The 9,137-nt window shown below is 40.8% G+C and overlaps 1 non-coding gene and 1 pseudogene across 1 annotated transcript; both read right to left on the minus strand.

The window, feature by feature from the left end:
- Positions 1 to 387: 387 nt before the first annotated feature.
- Positions 388 to 3,752, minus strand: LOC124892568. The gene has a single exon (XR_007050322.1). It is a non-coding gene; the product is annotated as a 28S ribosomal RNA (ribosomal RNA).
- Positions 3,753 to 3,980: 228 nt separating this feature from the next.
- LOC124892565 lies at positions 3,981 to 4,136 on the minus strand (annotated as a pseudogene).
- Between the last annotated feature and the right edge of the window lie 5,001 nt (positions 4,137 to 9,137).

A 9,137-nucleotide genomic window follows, 5' to 3' on the forward strand; every position in this document is an offset into this window, starting at 1 on the left:
GTGTCGATACATGGACAACAAACTCGATAAAGACACTACCATGGTAGGCCACTACAGGTCCTTTGATATTTGACATTAGGCGTTGTGTGCTACCAATTACTCCGGAAATAGGAGCCCAGGGCATTGGACATGTCTCGAGGATTGCACTTGACGGTCATGAAAACCTCTAATTGCGACATACCTCCACGCACCAACGTTCTTCTTGAAGCATCACTGGGCTCTTGAGCCGCACTGTGCGTTGTAGAAAACCTTTAATTGCGATGCCTTAGGTTAGAATGAAAGGTCCCTTGATATCATACTTAACTGTTTGGAATGGAACCTAAGCAATACTTGAAAAATAAGTGCTGAACTCGGGTGAAAGTATGCCGCGACATGCTCGAGGGTGAGGTGAAATGGAGTGACAAAGGGCTGAATCTCATTGGATCATGGCAGCAAGGCCACTCTACCACTTACAATACCCTATTGCATATTTAAGTACTCTTCAAAGGATTCTACCCGCTGCTCGATGAAAATTGTACTTAAAGGTAGCCACCGCAACCCTTTCGCCACAATGGCTTACCCAACGACACGTGCCCTTGGGGGACGAGGCCCCTACTGTGGGTCGGCAAGCAAATGGAGGGCGCATGCATTGCTTCTAGCCCAGATTCTAACTTAGAGGGATTCTTTCATAATCCATCACATGATAGCTTCGTGACACTGGCTTTTTAACCAAGCATGATAACCAAATGTTCGAATCAATGATTCCTCTCATACTAGGATGACTGACTATTCCAACACTGTCATCAGTAGGGTAAAATTCACCTGTCTGATAATGGTCTGAATCCAGCTCACATTCCCTATTGGTGGGTGAACAATCCAAAACTTGGTGAATTTTGCTTCCCAATGCTAGGAAGAGCCTACATCGAAGGATCAAAAAGCAACATCGCTGTGAACGTTTGGCTACCACAAGCCAGTTATCCCTGTGGTAAATTTTTTGACACCTCTAGCTTCAAATTTCAAAGGTCTAAAGGTAGTTAGGATATGGTTCCACTAATTGTATTTGTACTACAAATCAGAATCAAACGATCTTTTACCGTTTTGTTCCATACGAGCTTTTTGTTCTCGTTGAGATTATCTTAGGACACCTGTGTTATATTTTAACAGATATACTGCCCCAGCCTAACTCCCCACATAACAATGTCTTCCGCTGGAATCAGCCTGTAGAGCGAGCCTTATGCCCAAAAAAAGGTAGTGCCTCACTTTCGATTTACGAAAAAAGTAATATAACATTAAAAGTAGTGGTATTTCACTTTCCCCTTTCGGGTCCTACTTGTACTATACCTCTCAAGTATTTTCAAAAATTCGGACTAGAGCCAAAATCAAAAGGGTCTTCTTTCCCCGCTAATTCTGCCAAGCCCATTTATTTGGTTGTAGTTTCACTGGATAGTAGACAAGGACAGTGGCCATCTCGTTAATCCATTCATAAGCGTCACTAATTAGATGATGAGGTATTTGGCTACCTTAAGAAAGTCATAGTTACTCCCGCCATTTACCTGCGCTTGGTTGAATTTCTTCACTATGATATTCAAAGTACTAGGAAGAAATCACATTGTGTGAACATCCGTTGGTACCATCGCAATGCTTTTTTTTAATTAAACAGTTGGATTTTCCTTTTGCGTACCATTTTTGAGTTCGTTATTTGACACGTGGGGAAGGCCCTCGAAGGAACCATTTTGAGTTCATCCCTCGACCGGCATACAACGACCCGCTCTCACCACGAGAGTAGCTCAAGCAGTCCATCGATAGTCGATGGGTTTGGGACTGGGACCCCCGTGCCCATACCTTAGAGAAAATCCTTTTCCTGAAGTTACGGATCCATTTTGCCGACTTCCCTTGCCTACATTGTTCCATTTAACAGAGGCTGTTCACCTTGGAGACCGAATGTGATTATAAGTATGACCTAGAGTAGATGTCATTCGGTCCTCCATATTATCAAGGGCCTCCGAGTGTACATTTGACACCACGCGATGTGTGGTTCTCTTTCAGCAACTATACCCTACCTCTGGCAGAGCCGATTCCAGTGTGGCCAGGCTGTTAAACAAAAAAAATAACTCTTCTCGAGGCTCCTGCCGACATCTTCAAACTTTCTAACATTTCCGTCGACTGCCACGTCCCAGTTTTGTACTTTTAACCTAATTTTCTTTTAGACTATGTGCAAAATATGCTATTTGTTGGGGTTCCCCCGACCCTTAGGATCGACTAACCCATGTGCAAGTGCCGTTCACATGGAGCCTTTCCCTCTTCAGCCTTAAAGTTCTCATTTAAATATTTGATACTACCACTAAGATATGCACCGACGGTCACTCCACCCAAGTTTGCAGCCAAGGTTTTGCAGCGACCGCCATGCCTATTACTCATCGGGGCCTAGCACTTGCCCCGACGGTTGGTTGTAGGTCGTGCGCATAAGCGCCATCCATTTTTGGGGTGATTTAATTCAGCAGGTGAGTTCTTACACATTCCTTAGCATATTTCAACTTCCATGACCACCGCCCTGCTGTCTTAATCTACCAACACCCTTTGTGGGATCTAGGTTAGCGCATAGTTTGGCATCGTAACTCGGCCTCCGATTTATCCTGCATCGCCAATTCTGCTTATAAAAAATGGCCCACTTATAGCTCTTGATTTTGTAGCGCAGCTCTACAAAGCAGTCACACCATCCTACCTATGAAAAGTTTGAGAATAGGTCAAGGGTGTTCTAATAATTGCCTTTACCCAATAGAACTCGCACCCGAGCTCCTGCTATCCCGAGGGATACTTTGGAGGGGACCTACTACTAGACGACTTGATTAGTCTTTCACCCCTATACCTAATTAAGAAGAATGATTTTCACGTCAGTATCACTGCAAGCCTTCACCAGAGCTTTCTCTAGCTTCGCTTCGCTCAGGAATAGTTCACCATCTTTTGGGTCACAAAAACTATTCTCACACTCAAACCCTTCTCATAAGATCAAGGTCGATCGGTGGTGCACCCCTTAGGGGGATCCTACCAATTAGCTTCCTTAAGCCTTATGGGTTTACTCACTCGTTGACTCGCACATATGTCAGATTCTTTGGTCTGTGTTTAAAGATGGGTCGAATGGAGAACCAAAAGGCCAGTGTCTGGAGCGCGCAGATGTCGAAGTACGCTAGAGGTGCACGCTGCCTACCACAATCAAGGAGACAGATTTCTTCGAGGGTATAGAGAGCTCGGGCTTTGTACTCCCCCCAATCCATGCTGGTCCATGCCCCGAGTCGATCGGCAGACTGGGTCGTCGTCATTCCACATCCGACTGGGGTGCATCGCGGTTCCTATTCGCTTTTCTCCTAAAAATTTCAATCACTCTTTGACTCTATTTTCAAAGTTCTTTTAATCTTTCCCTTGCGGTACTTATTTGCTATCGGCCTCTCGCCCATAGTTAGCCTTGGACGAAATTCACCGCCCGATTTGGGCTGCATTCCCAAACAATCTGACTCGTCAACATCACCTCATTGTATGACAGGGTCTGGGCACAACGAGGCTCTCACAATCTTTGTCACCCCCTTCAGGGGACTTGAACCCTGTCCGCTACTGAGGATGCTTCTCTAGACTACAATTCGAACGACGAAGCCGGACGATTTTAAGGCTGAGCTATTCCCGGTTCGCTCTCTATTACTAAGGGAATCCTTATAAGTTTCTTTTCCTCTGCTTATTGATATGCTTAAACTCAACGGGTAATCCTGCCTGACCTGGGGCCACGGTCGGAGCATCTAAGCTCTATAGTATCCTAGAGTCCGAACATAAGACGGGATGTAGATGCGACAACAAAGAAAGTTGAGTTACAACCACCACATGCCATGATGTTCATCGACGTTGACTCGCATTTTGGCCATCCACAAGCTCAAGGTGCATGGAAGACCAGTATTCGCCGCACAATGACATGGAACCCCATGGTTAATGCACGATGCATGGGGCGACGCATTGCATGATGTACAAGAATATTTTCCCTCGGCCTAATGGCTTCGGGAACAACATACATTCAAAGAATCGATAGTTCATGGGATTCTGCAATTTACACCAAGTATCACATTTCACTATGTTTTTCATCAATGAGAGGGCCGAGATATCCATTATCGATAGTCACTTTTGTTTATAAAAGAATCCCAAGTTTCCTCGACGCACACTGTGGAAGGGGTACGAGGGTCAGGCTATCAATTTAAGTATTCTTTCGCTCTTTCTGCTACAGTGATCATTAGTTGCCTGATGCGCACGCTGGGAGCTCGCACTAGGGACGCGAGGGAGGCTCTTGTGCGGAGGGTCAAAGCATCCCACCTGCATGGACTTTCTAATTATTAAACATATTAATGGGTGATTCTTCTATGCAAGTTTTGACAATCATCCTTATTAGGTTCACCTACAAACACCTTGTTGCAACTTCTTCTTTCTCTAAATGATAAGGTTCAATGGACCTCTCACGATGTCGCGGGTAGAGAACCACCCACATCGCCGAAATCTAAGCATTTCACCCAATTATTCAATTGGTAGACGCAGTGGGCAGTGTGTTCAAATAGTAGAGATGTAGTCAACATGAGATGATGACTCGCGCTTACTAGGAATTCCTTGTTGAAGAACAATAATTGCAATGATCTATCCCCATCATGATGAAATTTGAAAGATTACCCAGGCCGATCGGCCAAGGCTATAAACTCGTTGAATACATCAGTGTTGTGTGCGTGCATCCTAGAATATCTAAGTGCATGATAGACCTGTTATTGCCTCAAACTTTTACAGCCTAAAAGGTTGTAGTCCCTCTAAGAAGGTAGCAGCGAAGGGATACCTCCACATAGTTAGTGAGCAGGCTAAGGTCTTGTTCGTTGACTGAATTAACAAGACAAATCGCTCCACCAACTAAGAATGACCATGCACCACCACCCATAGAATCAAGAAAGAGCTCTCAGTATGTTAATCCTAACTATGTCTAGACCTGGTAAGTTTCCCTGTGTTTAGTCAAATTAAGTTACAGGCTCTACTCGTGGTGGTGCCTTTCCATCACTTTCCTTAAGTTTCAGCCTTGTGACCATACTCTCCCAGGAACCAAAAAACTTTGATTTCTCATAAGGTGCCGACGGAGTCCTAAAAGCAACATCCGCTGATCCCTGGTCAGTATCATTTATGGTTGAGACTAAGATGGTATCTGATTATCTTCGATTCCCCAACTTTCATTCTTGATTAATGAAAATATTTTTGCATATTCTTTCACAGTTGTTTGTCTATTATAAATCAAAGAATTTCACCTTTGACTATGAAATATGAATGCCCCCGACTGTCCCTGTTAATCATTACTCCGATCCCAAAGTAAGAGCATAGGTTTGCTTTGAGAACTCTAATTTCTACAAAGTAAGAGCGCTAGAGGAACGACCCATCCAGTGAAGGCTAGGAGTGCATCGCCGACAAAAGGGATGAAACAATCGGTGCACACTATAGGCTGGCTGGCTGGCCAATCCCAAAGTACAACTACAAGCTTTTTAACTGCAACAACTTAAATTTATGTTATTAGAGATGGATTTACCATGGCTATAGGCACCAGACTTTCCCTCTAATGGATCCTTGAACTTGGGTGTATTTATATGCCTAAGCACCATAAATTACCCATATTTTAGCTAAGTTTGGAGAACAAAGTGACTAGTTTCTTATGTTTTTACTCTACTTCTATGTGATTGAGCTAACCGATGTGATTAGCATGATTTCAGGTACTAATGAGGTAGATGGAGACATAATGGGACTACGGATTGCGGATGACAAATCACACAAGAGAAAAGTAGCTTGTTGGATCAAATGTGGCACCTAGAAACTATGTCCAAGACTAATTTGTCATTTATAAATAGTTTAGGGACTTAGAAGGAAATTATGAGAGAAAACATTATTAAAAAGACGTGATGCTGAAAATTTATCATTACTCAATAATTTATAGTATTTTGAACAAGGGATTAGTGGCTTAGGGTGAAGAGAGAAAACGTTTCTCTCTTATTTTCACTATTTGCACACCAAGATCATCTTCTAGTTTTTGGTATGATGAATATTTCTATTGTGATTGCCATTTTATTCATGAGTAGCTAAGTTTATTAGTTAGGATTATGGAATCCTTATAAAAAACAATCTATTACTTTAGGTTTTGAATTCATTATGCATTGATTTGTTTACATCATACTCTCTTCGTTTATCTTGAATTCTCGTGGTTGCAAACATAGAGGATGTTCCTTAAAACACAAGTTGTTTGATAGAAAGGTTATTGTTCAAAAAAGAATGTAGTGACAAGAAAATAGGATTTCCAACCCCCATTTCATATGTTAATGCCTTAACAGGATAACTACTTGGAGATTTTGTATCGTTTTTCTAAATACTTTTGATCCGAGAGAACTAAAGTGAATTAGTCCTTGATAGTTGATAAACACTAGGATTATATTATTAAATATAATACGCTTCTCTATAAGCATGATGCATGTATGAATTCATAAAGCCCATAGTTAGAAAGTATTGACAACTACAAGGTCGACATAACCCTAGCTTGCAATTTCTCTAAATTAAAACACTACTACACAGACTTCATCTTGTTAAACTGAGCCATTAATTTGTGAACTTAATCAAATCCCCTCTTTTGTTTTATGAAAGGAATGATTAAAAGTTAATTAATCTGCATACAACTTAATTAGCACCATATTCCCTGTGGGATTCTACCCCAACCTAGTTAGATTCTATATTTGACATCGACCGCTTACGCTCTCATAAGATAGGTGTAATTTGGGCGTATCAAATTTTGACATCGTTGTCGGGGAATACAATTGTCGATTGAGTTTATATGTGTTACTAGATTGTTAGACATGTTTCCTTATTTTACATTTATTTGTTATTTTCCTTATTGTTTATTCCATGAACCAGAAGTTCATGAGAACCATTATTACCCTTCAATCCTAAACCTCATCTTATTAAAGTTGTCTTAGCCATGTCACTGCTTAGGCCACGCCAATGACTATTATGTGAATCCTCCTTGATCATGTCAGTGCCTATATATGTGTCCATCTATGTGCCATGCAATCACCTGTGCCATGCTAGTGTCGATGTCATGACAGTGCCATGCCATGCTCATGTTAATGCTTGCACGCATGCCCACTTAGATTCCATGTGCCTGTCGTCCCCTCATGTGCCCAAGGCTTCCTTGCCATCACTCCATCTACCTTGTTCCTCATATTACTTGTCTTAGCACATGCCAAGGCCAATATACATGTTGACATTGCCTTGTTAGATATCATGTCTTAGATTGGGGTTCTAATAAAAGTACCCCCACCAAATGAACTCGATGCCCTCGTCAAAGTTGTTTTGAGGTAGTCCTCAATTTGCTTGTTGATGTGTGAGCAGATGCTAACACATTTGAGGCTTTTAACTTAAAAGAATTGTGAAGTCTTAATCAACTTTTGGTTGTTTTTGATCATTTTCTTGTGATATTGTAGTTGTAGCTAGGATGGGAGGAAAACATAGGAAAGATGAACAAAATAAGTAAAATCTAGTACAAGTGAGCTGATATAAGTCTGACGACATTTCTTGCAAGCTGTCAAAGAAGTGGTAAGCTACCAAAAAAAGGCGTCAGGAAGAACAGTGAAGACGAGTTGCTGGATGAAGGTGACGACATTCTCAATATGTCGTCACAAGTGTGGTAAGTCGTCAGAAGGTGCCGTCAAGTGGGATAGAACGTGGTGAAATAAGATGAAGGTCTGATGATATTTACTATAAGCTGCAACTCCTCTAGTAAGCTATCAGAGGACATCATCAGAGCGAGGCAGAACAGGTTAGCATGGCACGACTTCTGACGACATATCTGAGACGCCGTCAGAAGCCTGACGATCAACACTAATATACTGTCACCTAATTCGAGCCCAGCTATGATTTTTTTATTTTATTACCTTAATTAGGCTTCAGTATAAATAGAAACTTTTAGGGTTTTTAAATTATCAAGTTTTCATTATTCAGAATAAGAACTTTGGAGAGAGAAATAGGTACATTGTTCTCTTTCGCCAATTATTCTTAGTTTTCTTTCTTATCAACTATTCTTGGGTTTCTAACTTGGGATTTAATTGAAGAAATTACTTGCTATTTTCAATCTATATGTAAGTTGATTATTATCATCATAAATTCAACTAGTGATTTCTTTCATCAAATCATGAACGGCTAATTCCGTTAGTCGGGATTATGGGATCCAAAACATTAGGGTTTGATATGATGCTAGGTGTTTAATGGATTCAAAGAGTTGTAGAACATCTTGAAATTCTTTGGTTTTAACTAAAATCTAGTGGTTGCCAACATTAGATTATGCGTTAGGTTTTATTTGCTTCTAACGGAGAAATAGACTAGAGGATGGGAATTATCAACAGGGACTCAGAAGCTATCAATCTTCTGTTTAATGATTAATGCCATAACTAGATTAATCTACTTGAGATAACATCTGTTTGGATATAGACAAATTATCTAAGTTCGAGAGAACTAGAAAATAAATTGTCTGGTGAGGTCAAGAGATAAGTCAGATAGTATCATAGTCAGGGATATTCTGTTGTTCTATTCATTCTGAGGGTCTCTAGCATTACCTATTATCTGTAAATACCGGAAACCTTTGGTGATCATAACTGTGGTTTTCCATTTATATTGATAACAATACTATAATTTAGATAGTGATAATTGATTCGCTGTGAACTTTATACCCCCATCTTTCGGAAACAATAAAATACCAGTAAAGTATTTCGTAAACAAATTAATGTTCACACCCTATTCCCTATGGGATTTGGCCCCAACCTAGTTGGGTTTTATATTGACAATGATCTCTTACACCCATTTAATAATGTAATTTGAGCGTTATCAAAAATGGCACCGTTGCCGGGGAGTACAGTTGTAGATTGAAAATTTTGTGTGCAAAAATTTGCTGAGAGTTAAGTTTTCTTGATTTATGCTCGGTTGCTGTTTTTGTTAATTTACAAGATATTTACTTTAGGTTGCACTAAGCCATACCCAATTTAGAACTTCATCACGTAAGCAGAATGGCAGAACGACCACTATGGTATGAGGCTGAAGAGGATAACAATGTGGATGGAGCAAGTGCA

This window comes from Capsicum annuum, unplaced genomic scaffold (genome assembly GCF_002878395.1).
Source record: "Capsicum annuum cultivar UCD-10X-F1 unplaced genomic scaffold, UCD10Xv1.1 ctg4857, whole genome shotgun sequence".
Classification (NCBI taxonomy): domain Eukaryota; kingdom Viridiplantae; phylum Streptophyta; class Magnoliopsida; order Solanales; family Solanaceae; genus Capsicum; species Capsicum annuum.